General features: G+C 46.1%; 2 protein-coding genes across 8 annotated transcripts in view; one reads left to right on the top strand and one right to left on the bottom strand.

Moving 5' to 3' along the window:
• RAD51B (RAD51 paralog B) overlaps positions 1 to 18027 on the bottom strand; it is an 817007-nt gene that overhangs the window by 108095 nt on the left and 690885 nt on the right. The gene's annotated exons all lie outside the window — the stretch shown is intronic.
• The window catches only part of LOC112656943 (syntaxin-8-like), a 38586-nt gene that overhangs the window by 8357 nt on the left and 12202 nt on the right, over positions 1 to 18027 (top strand). The window contains 4 exon segments of the mRNA XM_049113297.1: positions 7636 to 7765; positions 8436 to 8496; positions 9832 to 9925; positions 14176 to 14836. The gene's annotated coding sequence lies outside the window, so the exon portion shown is untranslated.

The raw sequence follows: 18027 nt of genomic DNA, 5'->3' as shown, positions 1-18027 counted from the left end.
TCTACCTTTTCTTCCTTTCTCCATTGTCCTACTTGTTCCTGCATGGCTTGTAGATGCTAGAATCTTCCTGCTGCCTCCATATACCCTGGGATCCCCAGCTAAGTCATTAGTGTCTGACTTTTGGGCATGACTTTTCTCACCACTATTTCTTTATCAAAATCAGGCCTTAAGATTTCTGCTTCTGGCCATGACAGAGCAACAGGATCCCGATTTACTTTCCCACCATACACAACTAGTAAACTAAACAAAATGGATACATTGATGGCTTTAGATACTGCATAACAGGCAGTACAAGACTGTGATCTCTGAGATAAAGGAAATAAATGAGATGCGTCCAGTGATTGCCTCAGTTTCTGATTAGAAACATAATCTGGTATAGAGCAGGAAAAGGAATACCAAACTGTCTGGTGGTGTTGCTGAGTTAAAAGACAGAACCTGAAGATCAATGAAACTTTGGATGGAAGGTGTGGGGCAGAGTTCTAGAAAAGTGGGGTGTATGTGGAAAAAAACTCCAGAAATCTGCATAAAGTTCTCTTGAGTATTTGCTTAATACTAAGATGTACACAGAGTGAAGCTCCATAAGACTGGGCAAAAAATGATCAGAAGCTATCAGCTGAATAAGAATTCACATGGGACTGATAAATCCTCAAATATCAACCAGTTGGATCACTCAGGGCATGTAGTAGAGACCCTGTAAGGGTAATGCCAACTAGTATTTTCAAGCAATTTTCTCTAAGGACAATTTAGACCAACTCTAAAAAACTTAAAACATGCCTCTAAAGGATTGATCTTATCCATAAATAGCCTAACTGCCTTCCAGATAAAAAGTTCGACATTCTTTATTTTATTTTTTTTAAGATTTTATTTATTCATGAGATGCACAGAGAGAGAGAAGCACAGGGAAACAGGCAGAGGGAGAAGCAGGCTTCATGCAGGGAGCCCGATGTGGGACTCAATCCTGGGTCCCCAGGATCACGACCTGAGCGGAAGGCAGATGCTCAACCACTGAGCCACCCAGGCGCCCTCAACATTCTTTAAAGAGAGATAACAAAACAAGACAATAATGTAACATAAAATATCTGACATCCAATGAAAAATCAATAGAATTATCAGGCAGCAGGAAAATGTGACCCATGACTAAGGAATAAAAAAATACCAGTCAATAGAAATAGACTTTAAAATGACAGAACTGGTAGAATGAGCAGACAGGCACATGAAAACAGCTATAATAAATATGTAAAATATGCTTAAGGATTTCAAGAAAATCATGAATAGAATGAGGAATGAATGAGATATGTATACTTAAAAAAGAACCAAATGGAACTTCTGGCAATGAAAAAAAAAATATCTGAAATGAAAAGTCAGTGGATGAAATTTAAGACAAACTGGACACTACAGAAGAAGAATAAATGAAATTAAAAACATAGCCATAGAAACTATCCAGAATGAAGTGCAGAAAGGAAAAATACAAATGTCCAAATATCTTTCAAATTTGATAAAAACTATAAGCACTTACAGACCCAAGAATCACAATGAAGCCCAGCAGGATGAACAAACAAAACCAACAAAGAAAGTCAAATTGCTAAAAATTACTGAGAAAGAGAAAATTTATTTTTATTATTTTTTTTAAGAGAAAATCTTTAAAGCAGCCTGATATAGATATATCTTATGGAGGCACAAAGATAATGGCAAACTTCTGATCCAAACTATGCAAGCCAGAAGACAATGGAATGACATCTTTAATGTGCTGAAAGAAAAACTGATCAACCTGGAATTCTGCATCCAGCAAAAATACCCTTTAAAAATGAAGGCATAATACTTTTAGAGATACATGAAATCTTAGAGAAATGTTAGAGGAAGTTTTTTAGGCAGACAGAAAATAATACTTGGATCTACATAAAAGAATGAAGAATGCCTGAAATGGTAAAGAAGAGGGTAAATATAAAACTTATTTTCCATTTTAAAAAAATTTCTTTGAAATATTAGAGCAAAAGTGATAACAAAGTACTATGGAGTTGATAATGTAGAGACAAAGTATCTAACAACAATAGCACATAGGACATGAGAGTATAGTTAATAACTCAATATAGATAAAATGAAGTCATAAAGAAGACCCCTCCATCCAAAAGAAGACAGTGAGAGATGAAAAAGAGAAGAGCAAATGGAACAAATAGAAAACAAATAGGAGGATGCTATACCTAAGCCAAACAGATTGTAAGTACATTGTATGTACTTGTAATTAAATGCAAATGACCAAATTAAAAAGCAGAGATCATTAAAATGGGTAAAAAACATATTAAATGAAACCCACTTTTAATGTGAAAACATAAATTAGTTTAAAAGAAAAAGAACGATAAAAGATGCACCATCCAACCTTTATCATAAGAAAGCTAGACTATATTAATAGAAAAAGACTTGAGGACAAAGAATACTATCAGGGATATAGATGGATAATTTCATAATGATAAAAAGAAAAGTTTTTTAAGAAGGTGAAGAAGGTGTAGTAATCCTAAATGTGTGTTCACCCACAAACAGAGCTTCACAATACATGAAACAAAAACTGACCGAATTGAAAGGAGAAATAGACAAGTCCACGATACTTTGATATTTCATCATTTCTCTTTCAGGAGCTGATGGAACAAATAGGCACAATAATTAGAAGACTTGAACACTTGTTCGCCATCCTAAGTGGACATTTTTAGCACACTCCATGCCACTCAACAGCAGAATACATATTTCTTTTTAAGTCCCGTGGAATATTCATCAAGATAGACTACAATTTGGGACACATGCACACACACACACACACACCTCATAATTTTTAAAGTGTAAAATTTTATTGCAAAATAATTAAATTAGAATAAAAGCCAGGAAGATTTTTGGAAAATGCCCACACATTTAGAAGTAAAATATCACATTTTAAATAGCCCATGGGTCAAAGAAAACAATGCAAAGATAATTTAAAATGATTTTAAATTGAATAAAAACAAAAGCATAATGCATCAAAATTTATGGGATTAAGCTAAAGCAGAGTTTAAATGAAGTTTTAAAAAAAATCTTATTAAAAATATTTACTGAAGTATAAATTCCATATTATAAAACTCACCTGTTTTAGGTGTACAATTCAATGATTTTAATTCACAGAGTCATGCAACCATTACCATAATTTGTATTATCTTCTGGTCCCTCAAGAAACTACTGTTAAATTCCAGTTGCAATAAAGTAACAGTTGTTAGCTTTTCTGCATACCCATGTACCTAACCTAACATTTTAAAATTGAGATACAATTCAGATAACATAAAATTCATCATTTTAAAGTGTGCAGTTGGGTGCTTTTCACTACATTCACTATGTAATAAAGTAATAATCACTACTATCTGATTTCAGAATATTCCTATCATCCCCAAAAGAAATCGCATACCTATTATCAGTCAGTTCTAACTCCTTTGTCCCTTATCCCCTGGAAATCATTAATCAACATTCTGTTTCTATGGATTTGCCTATTCTGGACATTTCATATAAGAGAATTTTACATTATGTAGCCTTTTGTGTCTGATGCCTTTCACTTATCTTTTGGATGGAATTTTAAAGCTTTAAATGCTTATTTTAGAAAAGAAGAAAGACCCATTTTTGACATTGTTATCAAGACAATTCAATAGGAATAGAATAGTCCTTCAACTTATGGTCCTGAGACAAATGGATATTTGTATGCAAAAAAAAAAAAAAAAAAAAAAAGTTGGATCCCTACCTCACACCTTATACAAAACTAAAAAATGTATCAAAGAGCTAAACATAAAATTCTCAGAAGAAAGAATAACAAATCTTTGTGACATTGGATTAGGCAATGGTTTCTTGACTATGATAAGAAAAATATGGCAACAAAAGAAAAAGTAAACTGGATTTCAAAAAAATGAAAAACAATTGTGCAAAAATGCTATCAAGAAAGTGAAAAGACAACCCAATGGAATGATGGGAAGAATATTTATTTATTTATTTTTAAATATTTTATTTATTAATGAGAAACACTGAGAGAGGCAGAGACATAGGCAGAGGGAGAAGCAGGCTCCCTGTGGGGAGCCTGATGTGAGACTCGATCCCAGGACCCCAGGATCACAACCTGAGCCAAAGGCAGACGCTCAACCTCCAAGCCACCCAGGTGCCCCAGGAAGAATATTTACAAATCACATATATGATAAGAGATTTATATCCAGAATATATAAAGAACTTTTACAATGGAACAATAAAAAGACATTCTAAATTTTGAAAATAGGGGATCCCTGGGTGGTGCAGTGGTTTGGCACTTGCCTTTGGCCCAGGGCGCAATCCTGGAGACCCGGGATCGAGTCCCACATCGGGCTCCCAGTGATGGAGCCTGCTTCTCCCTCTGCCTATGTCTCTGCCTCTCTCTCTCTCTCTGTGACTATCATAAAAAAAAAAAAATTAAAAAATTAAATTTTGAAAATAGGCAAAGGATTTGAATAGACATATCTCCAAAGAAGATATACAAATGGCCAATATGCACATGAAGAGATGCACAACATTTTTAGTCATAAGGAAAATGCAAATCAAAATCACAATGAGATACTACTTCACACCTACTAGTATGGCAGTAATAAAAAAGACAATTTCAAGTGTTGCAAGAATGTGAAGAAATTCACTCGATATTACTGGTGGGAAAGTAAAATGATACAGCTGATTTGGAAAACAATTTGATAGTTCCTCCAAAAGTTAAACATAGAGTTACCATATGACCCAGCAATTCCACTCTTGGTAATGTACTCAAGAGAATTAAAAATACACGTTCACCACAGTAATACATAAGTGTTCATATCAGCATTATTCACATTAGCTAAAGAGTAGAAACAATCAAAATGTGCAACCAATGAATGGAATATTGTTCAATCATAAAAAAGGAGGAGATTCTGATTCATGTTACAACATAGATTAATCTTGAAAACATTATGCTAAGTGAAAGAAGCCAGACACAAGAGATCATATATTTTATAATTCCATTTGTATGAAATGTCCAAAATATGCAAATCTGTAGAGACAGGCAGTAAATTACTGGTTGCTTGGGGCTGGGAGGAGGGAGGAACAAGGAGTGACTACTAATGGGATTTGTTTCTGGGATGATGAAAATATTCTGAATTAGATAGTAATTGATGATTGATTACATGACCTTGTGAATATACTAAAAAAAAAAAAAAACCCACTGAATTAGGCACTTTAAATGATGGGTTTTATGGCATGTGAATTAAAAAAATAAGAATCTGGGGCCCCTGGGTGGCTCAGTCAGCAAAGAGTCTGCTCAACTCTTGGTTTTGGCTCAGGTCATGATCTCAGAGTCCTGAGATTGAGCCCCATGGCAGACTTTGCACTCAGCAGGGAGTCTGCTTGAGATTCTTTCTCTCCCTCTCCTTCTGCCCCTCCTTGCCCATGCTCTTTCTTTCTCTCTCAAATAAATAAATAAATAAATAAATAAATAAATAAATAAATCTTTTTTAAAATAAGTAAATCTTAAAAAAAAGTAAGGATCCATTAGAAACGACTATATGCCTCAATATTGATAACTGAAAAAGTTTTAATGAGCCACTCTTTACAGGAATACCTGATTTAACTTGGGCCAACCCTTCCTGCCAAAGGCTATGGAATTTATTTTCTCAGAAAATCTGGCTCCTAGGACTTTTGATTTTATTCTCAGCTGTGATTGCTACTGGGCTGCCTCCAAAGCCTGAAGAATCCTAAAACAGGTCATGCAGATTGAATTTGTTTTTTTAGGATCTATGCTAACTTTCCTGCTGTATGAATTCTTTAAAATCCATTGTTATCTTGTTCCCATAGCCAGGCTCAATTGGAAGGATAAAAGACGACAGTGAGGCACTTTACAGTTTACAGAAAGCATTTTCACATTCACCGCTCTTTTGATCTTAGGCATTTACATTTAAACGTGCATTATGACTGGCTACACAGTGGCTGGCCCTGAACTTTAGCCCCGATTTCTCGGACTCCAAAAATCTAGGCTTTCATAGAACAAGCCAAATGCATTTGTGAACAGGTCATGGAGAAAAGGCCTCCCATTCAACCCTCCAAGGATATTACACAGGCTCTTTGGCATTTAAACAACAGCTTCCGCTGAGAACCCTCGATTGGTCTGCATTATGCAGAATGACCCCCGAACTAGTCATGGGGAGCACCCAGAGATTAAATGGCTTGGTCCAGTATGCTCACCTCCTTCATCATGCTATTTATGGACTCATTTTCACTCCTGTGGGGTCACAAACTCCCCCAGCATGCTTGGCATGTGTGTGTGCGTGTGTAAAGACACACACACACACACACACACACCTCTCTTAAGGGCTGAGAACTGAGTCACCTGGCTGCCTCCTCCCAGCAGTGATGTGATCTGGGCTGAGTCCCCACTTGTATTTCTTCCCCCCTCTTTTTTTATTATGGTAAAACATGCATAACATAAAATATACCATTTTAACCAATTTTAAGTGCACAGTGTCCTGTGACATTGTTCACCATCTGTCGTTTTCATCTTCTCAAACTGAATCTCCGTTATCAGTTCAACATGAACTCCCCATTCTTTCTCCCCTCCCTCCCCTGCCTCTGACCCCCCAACCACTGCTCTACTTTCTGTGTCTATGAATTTGAATACTCTAGGTGCCTCATATAAGCAGAATCATACACTATTTCACCTTTTGCAACTTGTCTTCTCGCTATCAAGGGGTCATCTGATTCCCGAGCTGGCCCAGGGGACCGATGTCTGATGGGGTGACCAGCCCAGGAGGAGTGACAGCAGAGTCCTGAGCACAGAAAACAGCTCTGGTCAGAGTCATGGGGGCTCTCTCATCCCAACAACAGCTGGAAATTCTTTCTGCTCTTCTGCAGGCTGGGTGTTACAAACAGGAGACTTTGCAAACTCAATCCCAAACACAGGAATTCTCCCCTCGTCTGTCTGTCTCCTGGGCCCCAGCGAGACAGCTGTACTTCCCACGCAAGCAAGCGAAAGCATTGAACTGTGAGAGCCCTTTCCTGGGTCAGCTTGCTCTAGCTTAGCCTTGAAAGATAACACAAGCACCTCCCGAGAAAGGACTATTTTTCTGCTCCAGGTTGTGTGGATGTGGGGTAGAGGACTTTGGAAATGTCCCTTGCTGCTACCAGCAGCAACGGTGCCATCTATGCCATCCCAGGTTAGAGTGGCGATGGGGTTTACACAGCCAGTTCTTTGAAATTTACCAAAAGGATTTTAGTCTTACACGCCTGATCCTTCCACTGGCTTTTGTGAAGGTAAATGAACCAATTCCTTCTGAAACTGAAAAACAGAATCCTTCCCTGGATTTGAGGTAAGGCCACAGCTAGATTGGAAGCAAGGAGAGCTGAAAAATGCATCTAACAGATTCTGGGTTGTCCCAGGCCAAACCAGGTGGTAGGGGCTGGGTGCATACTGTGCCGTGGGTGCCCAAGCACAAAGATCTGCGTAAACTCTTGCCGAATGAAAAAGCTTGGCTTTCTCTGAATTCCCACAAATGACCTATGTGACTACCCAGTGCGGACAGGGGGGTGGTGTCCTATTTGACTTTGACAAAACACACTTATTTGTTTACTTTTATATGGTGCATTTCCTTATAGGAGCTACAAGCCTTAACAAGCTCCCGAAATCTTCCTGCAATGAAGATAGTGCAGGAGGGAATGCGGGAGATGCTCTTCCCACCCCTGCAGAAGACCTAGCTGGAGGAAAGATTTACCGTGGGTGTTGAAGGTTAGAGGGGTGGGAAATTTCGAGAAGAACAAAGAGAGAGATTTTTCACTGGAGATGGTGGGGGTGATGACATCCTTTGCTAAAAAAAGGCGAGGAAGCAATTTCCCTAGAGGTTCAAAAAACAGGACTGTACTCACTGTTGGCTATTTGATGTGGGCCTGGGGGTGGTAGTGATGGAAAAATGGGCTGTGTGACCCCTGACTCCTCATCCAAGGTCTCTCTGTCCTGATTCTATTCCACCCAGTCTGTGGGAGAAGGGAAAGAGTTGAGGACAGTTGAGCACATCTGTGGAGGACATGTGCTGTCAGACGATGTGCAGCTGAGCCTGGGATTCCTTGTCTCCCTAGAACCTCATCAGGAACCAGGAGCCCAAGGCTGGGATGTGATGCTGCTGCTGACTGGCAGCAAAGTCCGGGGTCACTCTGGCCACAGTTTTATCATCTATGAAATCAAGGGAAAGGACCTAATTCACATGTGTAGTTTCAAGTTGCATAAGAACTAGCTGTTCTTTGGCCTGCAGGGCCACATAGCCAAGGAGATCACACACACACACACACACACACACACACACACACACACACACTGGGATGCAGTTGTAATAGGAAACAAACACTACTTTAAGAGTGAATGGGGAAGGGGAGAGATGGATTTTACCTTTGGAATCTTGCAGGTTTCTTCAAGAGGTGGGCTATGGACTAGACCTTGAGTATGGTTGGATGAAGTGCTGACAGGTGGGTATGGAAGCAAAGAAGAGGAGGTATCTCTGGCAGATAAGACAAATGAACAAAAAGAGAAACCAGAAAACTGGATGAGTGCAGGGTAGAAAATTCTGGGAGTGGAAAGTAGGGAGCTATGGTCTGGGCACAGGAATACATCACATGACAAGTCAGTATCTGCGAGGGATGATGGCAGTGACAAGGACCAGGCTGGAAGGACAGGAGGGGTCTCCCTGTCTGGGGAGCCAGGAGCAGCGCCAAGTTCAAATGGGCTTCTGAAAGGGAGACGGCCACCCTGATGGGCTCTGTGTCCAAGGGCAGATGGACATGGGAGGGGAGGCCCACAGGCAGAGGGGAAAGGTCCAGGGGAGAGATGACAGGGGTTTGAATTTAGATAGCGACATTGGGACAGAGAGGTAGGTATATACAAAATAATGCAAAAGAAGATTCTGCAGGCTTCTGGAGGCTGATTGGATGTGCGAGGAGGGGAAGAAGGAGATGGTGACAATTCTGAGGGTTTTGAGCCCGGGCGGTGGGGAGGATGGAGATTCCTGAACAGAGATGGGCAAGGCAGGAAGAGAGATGGGTCGAGAGAGGAGGTGATCAATGTAATGGGAGAGACTCTGGGACGTCCACAGGGTTTGTGTGTAGAGAAGGCCATCGGTTAGGCAAAAATGTGGACATTTCAGTGGCTCTTTGGGCTCATAGCAGTAATGGTTGAAGATGCAGATGCAGGTAAGATGGATAGGTGTGCGGGGAGGAGAAGCCAGATGGAGAGACAGGTAAGGAGCACCTGCCCAGGGAGGAAAACGGAAGCCTGGCAGAAGGTTGTCAGGACAGCCTGAGGGAGGGAATCTGAATGGTCAGTGGGGCTGAGCCATGTGAGGAGGAGGTCATAGAGGTGGCTCCTGGGCCACTGTTTGGAGGAAGGTGTGTGACAATGGCCCCAGGTAGCAGCCAGTGGCCAAAACCTGAGGAGAGGAAATAGAGGCAGAAGGTATGGGATGCCTGGGTGGTTCAGTGGTTGAGTGCTTCCTTTACACCTAGGGTGTGATCCTGGAGACCAGGGATGGAGTCCTGCATCCGGCTCCCTGCATGGAGCCTGCTTCTCCCTCTGCCTGTGTCTCTTCCCCTCTCTTTCTCTGTGTCTCTCATGAATAAATAAATACAATCTTAAAAAAAAGAAGGTGTAAGGGATCCTATAAAGAAGTTCACAAGTAATGGAATGAGAACAAAACAATGGTGAACTGAGAGAAAGTGGGACCAAAGGAAGCCATTTTAGGATCAGGACAATGTGGCCAGGCTTTGGGGCAGTGCTTCTCAAATGTGGTTGTACATTTGCATCACCAGGAATCCCATTAAATGCAGCTTCTGATCCAGGAATGAGGGCAGAGGACCACATGGCACAGAAGACACAGGAGCCCATGATGCCACCTTGGGCCAGGTAAGTAAGTCGGTTTTGCAGAGGAGGATGGGGTGTCGGCTGCGCTCAGCCCAAGGGAAGGAAGACAAAAGTGTGATGTGAAGGAGCCATGAGGTGGGGAGAAAGAGGCGTGAGGAAGCCCCTGTGGGGATGCCTGGACCCTCTCGGTCTTGTGTGCAGTGAGATTCTGCAGATGGAAGGCAGAGGTGGGGCCCAGGTGGGGGACGGGGGTCCCAGGGGGATGGAAGCCTCAGGGACAGTGGTCTGGCTGACTCTGGCCAGCAAGGAGCATGGGCCTCGGGTGAGCTGTGCAGCTAGTGGGGTGGCTGTGCCCCTGCTGCAGACTGGAACCTGCAGGGCGAATGGGTGATGGGCCCTCTGGAGTTCCCGAGCCCCAGGGTGCAGATGAGCACTTGGTAGAAAAGGAAGCTCCCAAAGGGACATGGGTGGGAGGCGGGCCAGGAGAGGGTTGGGAAAGAAAGCAGGAGAAAGGAAGGGGTGAGGGGGGAGCGGCTGGCTGCGAGGTCTGGGAGGTGAGCATCGGAGGCGGTGCAGGGGCCCAGGCAGCCGGGCCGCAGCAGGCTGGAGGCTGGAGACACGAGGGCGAGGGCGTGCAGGCGAGGGCCCGCGGCGCGGAGGGCGAGGCCGGTCTTGTGGCAGAGTGATGGGTGACACAAGAACCAGGGCCCGGCAGCTCCAGGAGGGTGGGAGCCAGGCGTGGCCTGCGAAACTGCTGTGGAGAGCCCTTCCGCGTGTGAGCAACAGCACCTGTGTGGAGGCCAGAATGGCTCCCCAAGGCAGAGGGGCCTGCCCTGTTCCGGTTCACTCAGCCCCCACTTCCTGAGGCTCCCGGGGTGGGGCGCTGGGCTGGGTGGACTGCTGAGGGCTGAGTCTCATGCCTTCAGACCATGATGTGGAGGGAGGATGTGAGAAGTGACTCCTGCTGTGAGGACACACAGTGGTCACCCCAGCTTCGGGCAGCTGCTCCCCAGGGCCAGGGAAGGCTAGCACCCTACTCTGAGGCTAAGCCCTTGGGCACTGAGATGCCAGCAGTCCAGGGTCCCAGCCCCTGGGAGCACCCCTCACCTCTCCCACACTGCCAGACCTGTCTGGAAGCCCGTGAGTGCTCCTGGCACAACCCTGAGCCGGGGAGTCCTGCTGGGGAAGCAGGACAGGCCGTTGGCACCTCCTGCCCAGGGAGGACAAGCCAACAGCACGGCTGGACACCCCACTCTCAGTTTGTTCGGCTCAGTTTGATTCTCTTTCTCCCCCTGGTGAGCTTCAGCCTGTAGTTGTTTGCTCTTCATCAGCAGTTTATGGAAACTGTGGTGTCAGGGGAGGAAGAGGAGGGACGGGAACTCTCTGGAGTGCGCTGGTGTGCAGTTGTGGCCTGAGTCTTCCCATTAGGCCTCCCTGGCGTGGGGAGGGCCTCCGTGGGCCTGACCCTCGGACCCACAGTCTTGTCAGACAGCCCCTCGTGGTGTACTTTTTAAAAGGCCCTTTGGAACTGGACCAACGCCTGCCAGAAACCGCCTGGGCTCCTTCCCTCCAGATCAGAATTTCTTTTCTTGATTCCCTGAGTTAAGGCCTGGAGTTTCTTTGCCTCTCAGCCCGGCTCTCCCTCCCTATGGAGGCCTTTGCAAGAAGGGGGCAGGAGGTTGGGCGGCTGGCCTTCCTTTGGCCTTGTCCCCCGTGGGTGATCTATGGCTGCTCTTGCGTTGCCAGACCCACTCCATCCTCCTGCACCACAGGGGGACGGCCTCCCGCCCTTCCTGGTGTGTGTCTCCTCCACGTCTGTCTGTTGGTCATTCTATCCACCCGTCCCTGTGTTCCTCTTCTCCCCTCCCCACCTCACCCCATGCTCCTGCTTATCTGTCCAGAGAGGAGGAGGGAAGCTCTGAAGGATTTGTGCAAAGACCCTGGACCGAAGAAGATAAATGGAATTTGCAATAAATCTAGGAGCAAAGTTGTAACTTGACTTAAAAACAAACAGAACGGCCAGGACTGCACTTAAGCTCCGCAGAAGCTCATCTCCCAGTGTAAACAGAAAAGGGCGGACGTGGGCCGAGGAGCCGAGCAGGCCTGGGACAGCCAGGGAGGGGTCTGGAGCGCCTGGCGGCCACCCACTTCCTGGAAGAGACCAGTGGTGGGGAAAGGTCTCTGCGGCCTTGTGAGAGGAGAAAGAAGATGCTGGCACTGCTGCTGTTTGCCACTCGTTTTTCCATGACTTATCCTTTTTAATGACACTCTCAGGATTGGGACAAGAAGGTTGTTTGGGGGGAAATGCCTTCTCAGTCTGTTATGGTGGCTGGAGCCTGGCAGATAAAAGCTGGGAGCCGTAGAGAACAGACAGGGGGGGTGTGAGCTCCTGAGGCCTCAGCCTCTCCCCCCCCCCCGCCCCCCCCCCCCCCCCGCCCCACACTGGAACATTAGGGAGTTCACTTGGACCTCTCTGCTGGCTCCAAGGCACAGAGCCCACCACACTGGTCTTCCCTCAGACTGTGGCTTGCTCAGCATGACCCTGGAGGGGTCGCTCTGGCGGGAATCACTGGTCTCTCCTGGAAGTGTCAGGCTGCAACCCCCACAGTTACAGCACCATGCCTTTCCATATAATTTTTAAGTGCTTCTACACAGATCCTCTGAGGTGGAACAGATATCAGCAGCATTTTACAGGCAGGAAAACTAACACAGAGAGGTTAACTCACTTATCCAAGGTCACACAGCAAATCAGCAGTTGACCTCAGTCAATGCAGGGGAGAAGTTGGACTTTGAGATACAGTCGGCTGATAATGAACCGTGTGGCCTTAGGTGAGTTACTTAATCTCTCTGGACACAGGCTTTCCTCCGTAAGATGAGTTCTTTCCAAAGTTTAAGCAGATTGGCTGCCCCTCTAACTCTGTGCCTACATTTATCAACCTCAGAGGAATCTCAGGGGAACATAATGGTGTGTCAAAGAATATGCAAAGGCACCATTTAAACATGGCACATCTTTCTGGAGCCTCATTTCTACACTTGGATATTTAAGGAGGAAGAAAATAATCTTTTTTTTTTTTATTGTAAACCAAGATGGCTGTGTCATAGAAGGGAATGCAAAATTGAAACTTTCAAAGTAAAACAGGAAACTAAGGCCATCTTGTGCTTGCTGCTGTCTGTTTCAGGTCCTCCCAGTACGCATCCTCTCTTACACAGCTTGTGGACTAGGTGGGGAGTTTTCGAACGGGTATTTAGGACCTGCCAGGCAGTGAAGTGCAGAAACTCCTATTCCTGGTGAATGTGTGTATGTGTATGTGTATGTGTGGAGGTGCTGCATCCCCTTTCCTAAGGAGAGACCTGTTTTCCCAGCATCTGATACAGTTATTTTTACCCCAGGCTTCACCTGCTGAGGTTGAAACACACCCATGTCAGGTACCCTCTGACCTGACAAAGCAACGTGCTGGGAGAGTGGTTAGTGTCCCATGGGTTCTAAGAGCTTCCCAGGGGATCCTAATGTGCAGCGTGGGCAGTCACAGTTCTGACTTGGCAGTTCAGGGAGCCCCAGAGTGTCCATGTCCATGGAGGGAAACGGTGACAGACAAGACAAGCTCCCTACCCTCTACCTCTCAACTGCTGTTCAGACTGGTGAGCAGAAGAGACCGCATTCTGGAAGCCTGTGCCCCTGCTAAAGGAAAGGGCAGTGAGTTTGGACGGAGGTGGAGAATAACACAGACACTTGTCAGGTCAGGGCAGGAAGGCTGTTCTGGGTTGGATAGCATTGCCCTAAAATCCATGTCTTTCCTGGACTCTTAGAATGTGGCCTTATTTCGTATTGAAGTAGGGTCATTAAGATGCAGATGTGATTCATTAAGATGAGGTCATACTGGAATTGGGTAAGCTCTTAATTCCTTGCAAAGTAGAAGCAGGAAAACTGACACAGAGAGGTAAAGACACCTATCTGAGGTCACACAGCACTTTGGCAGTTGGCGTAGGTCAGTGCAGTGGAAAAGGTGGGTCCTGGGATAAAGTTCCTTACAAGAAGAGGAGAGACACACAGGGAGAGCACCGCGTGAAGGTGGAGGCAGGGATTGGGCTGATGACGGACCCGAATGTCAGGGAAGCCTGAGGACAGCCGGCAACCATCAGAAGCTGGAGAGAGGCCTGGAACAGAGGCTCTGAGAGCCCTCAGCAGGAGCCAACCCTGCCGACACCTCGATTTCAGACTCCCAGCCTCCTGAATTGTGGGGAAGGTTCTGTTATAAGCTGAGCTTTACCAAGTTTGTGGTCCTCTGTTGCAGCAGCCCTTGGAAGCTAATGCAGAGGCTGATGTCAGGAATCCTGACTGTCGTGCCAGGACCACGGTGGGCTTGGGGCCGAGGATCCTGTGAGCTGGGAAGGGAACAGCGTGGGGCTCATTCTACTGAGAAGCTGAGGGGGACAGAGTCAAGTGTGACCCGTTGGAAGTGTGAGTCTGTGAAGATAAGAAGAGAACAAAGGAGTGGGTTCATTCGAGCCTTCCCTCACTCGTTCACCTTCTATGTGAGGTGCCCAGCTCTGTGCCAGGCTCCGGGAAACAAAGATACAGAGACCAGAGCCAGCCCTGCCCTGCCTTCAGGGAGCTTGCATCTGAGGAGTCCCCTGCTCATCGATGAGGAGGCTGGGTCAATGAGCACTGAGATTTCTTCTAGCTCTGACATTTGGTGGCTGAAAGGGAGCAAGGATGGTGGCCTGGCTGGGGGCCACTGGGCTGCCACCGGGGCATTTTGCGCGGGGAGAGTGGGAGACACTGCTTTCTCTCTGCCTGCAGGGGACACATGCCTGTGAGGACATGGGGCTGGACCCCTGCTTTCCTCTGCAGGCACAGATGGTGAAGCACGCCTTACCGGAGGGCCGCGGTGGTCTGGAACAAAGGCTGGCCTTGGCCTGGCCGCTGCAACCACTGGCGGGACACTACAGTCGGTGAGATGGGCCTCAGTAGTCACCGCTAATTGCACGAAACCAAAAAATCTTGAGAATATTTTCAGCCCATTTGCACTTATCAAATATCACACTGGAAACCCCAGAAATTTGCGTAGGATCCTTTCCAGAATGAGGGGGATTTCACCAATTTGGCCTGGTGCAGCGTGAGTTTCTTGGAATTTCAGCCTGGGAACGAGCCTGGCCTCGTTATTCTGTTCACCCCACCTGGGTCCGCATGGCTCCAGCCACTCGCTGGCCCACCTGCCATGTTCCAAGGTGACTCGAGACATGCTCTCCAGCCATGACATGTCTGCGTTTGTCTGGCTCTTTGGCTTCCCCTTCACAGTTCTGGGAGTTCCATGGCACTCAGCAGCTGGTGATTCTGGCAGTTTAAGAACTACAAAGTTCAGGGCCTGAGGTCACTGTGGCCTCTGCTGTGGTTTTCTGAAGCTCCATTTCATCTGGGCCAGAGGTGAACACTTTCCTCCGGAGACCCCAGCAGGCAGGTCTGAAGCAAAGTTCAAGGAACAGTCGCTTCCACCATGGCTGGGTGTTGTTCATCTGGCCCAGATGCAGCCTGACGACACTCTGACAGGCGGCCCAGAAGTGGCGACAGAGCCCGGGGACTGGAGAGGTGGCCCAAGGCGAGACGAGGTGTACCCAGCTTCCCGGCTCTGTCTTGACACCAGTTTAATAACAGCCGTAATCATTAACTCCCTGAATGCTTTTATTAAAAGTTTCATGTTATCTGACACTTGAACATAATTGAAACAGAACAACCGTTTGCAGCTAGCTTTACCTTTTATGACCACACAGATTTTTACAAGGATGTCCCAGAATGCCTTCTTTTCAAAGGAAAGGCAAGAGATAGGCCAAGGGCCCCAAGAAAGCACAGAGAGCAGAACCCTGAATCCCCTCATACTCATAAATGAAAAGATGAAAGAAAAAACATGTACTGTGTTTCTATGGTTATAAAAGTAACACATGGTCACAGAGGACAATTTGGAAGACACAGAAAAGTATAAAAAATCAAATAGAAGCCACCCACAATCCCATCCCTAGAGACCACTGTCAATGGTCTGTGGTATATATACCCTTCCTCAGTATGAAAATCTCTCTTAACAGCTTCCCCTTGAAAATGAAGGTAGAAACAGACTGGGGCACTATAGTTCATGCTTTCATAAATGAGGCTCGAAAATGTGTCCTATTTCAGGTAAATTTGATATAGGGATCAGTAAAAAGGATCAAATGAATTAATGCTCCAGGTAAGTGAGGTCCTACTTTGTAGAAAGTACTCCCTTAGGTACTTAGGGGGGTTTAGGGATACCCACAGCATTGGTCCTGACCCCAAGAAGGCAGAGGGAGAAGACAACACATGGAGTGGTTTTTGATATTTGTATCCTCAGCTCCTAGCAGAGCTCACAGTTGGGCCCTCAAAATGGCTTTCTCCAGTAAGCTGCGTGGTGGCCATCACAGAGGCTGTTTGTTATCCCTTTACTGAGTATTTACCTTGTGGGTACTCTGAGTCAGGGGTGAGGATCTCAGGTTTTGGAGCAGGGAACCACTGTGATGAGGGCGACGTGTTAGGAGATTTACATGAGCATTGGCTTTGCCAGATGGTGGGGTGGTGATTAACTTTATGTGTCAACTCCACTAGGCCATGCTACCCAGATACTTGGTGAAACAACAAGCTAGATGTTGCTCTGAAGGTTTTTTTTTGGATAGGATTAACTTTTAAATCAGTAGATTTTGCATAGAGCAGAAAACCCACTGTCGTGTGGGTGGCCCTCATCCAATAAGTTGAAGGCCCTGAGAGAAAAGACCGGAGTCCCCTGAGGGAAAGGGAATTTTGCTTTCAGACTGCCTTTGGACTCCAGCTGCAATTTCAGACCTGCCAGCCAATCAATGAGCCAATTTCTTAAAATTTCTGTGTGTGTGTGTGTGTGTGTGTGTGTGTGTGTAGAGGAGAGACAGACAGACAGACATATGTATATATCCTGTTGGTTTTGTTTCTCTGGAGAACCCTGACAGGAGTGCAGAAAGGCAGGAATCAGGAGAGGTGGCTGCTCAGCAAGGGTGAGGGAGACCAGTGCAGCCTGTTAGGGGGTTGGGAGGGCAGCAAAACTTGGGTGTGTGTGTGTATCCTTTGACTTTGTGTGTGTTATTGTGTATATGCCTATGTGAGTATGTGTGTCTATGTATACATCTGTGTGTGCATCTGAATGTGTGTGCTTCCGAGTGTGGCAGTATGTGTTTGTACATCTATGGGAGTATTTGTGTCTATGTCTATATCTGAGCGTCTGTGTGTGTCTACATGAGAGCACGGCTATCTGTATATGAGTCTCTACATCTGTTTGTGCCTGCTTACATGTGTCTGGGTGTGCCTATGTGTGTCTGTGTGTCTACGTACCTGTATCTTTGTGTGCTTATGTCTGTGCCTGTGTGTGTCTGGGTGTGCCTGTGTGTGTTACCTGCATGATGTGTACATGTATACATGTGTCTGGGTGTGCCTGTGCATGTACCAGCATCTCTTTGCACATCCTTATACATCAGTGTATGTGTGTCCTCACAAGTGCTCATGTGTGTCCATGTGTTTGGGTCTGCTGGGGCCGGTAGGCAGGGGTGAGTCTGTCAGGGTGCCCCTAGGTGAAGACCTTGGGTGCTAGATTTTCAGTCAGTTCAGATGGCTGGCTGGAAGCAGGAGTGCTCACCGATCTGAGAGGCAGGGTAGGAAGGCGGGTGAGCAGGAAGTGGGTCCTGTGGTGTCCCGACCTGGAACAGCCCACAGGGAAGGGGCAGGAGACTCAGATGGGTTTGGGAAAAGGACCAGAGGCCACAGTGGTACAGAGAGGCCTGTGGGACAGTTCAGGGACACACGTGTCACACCTACCTCAAATCTAGAGGTTTCGCCACCTGGGGAGGGTTTTTGCAAGGACAGAGTGAGCTGGGACAGTAAAACCCGGCAGTAGGGGTTGTCCACGGACAGGGAGGTCTCGAAGTAAGGGCAGGGAATTGATCTGAGGACAATGGTGACTTCAGTTTGGACCTGTTGGGGTTGAGGAAATCACAGAATAAGACTTGCAAGGGAAAGGAGTGAGTAGTGACCAGTGTCATGCTCCAGAAAGGACAAGGAGAATGTAGAATGAGAAAAGCCATTGAGCTTAACAATTAGGTGGCCTTGTAACCTTGGT

The sequence above is a fragment of the Canis lupus genome, chromosome 8 (assembly GCF_003254725.2).
Source record: "Canis lupus dingo isolate Sandy chromosome 8, ASM325472v2, whole genome shotgun sequence".
NCBI classification, from domain to species: domain Eukaryota; kingdom Metazoa; phylum Chordata; class Mammalia; order Carnivora; family Canidae; genus Canis; species Canis lupus.
This window is presented reverse-complemented; position numbering and strand designations above follow the sequence as displayed.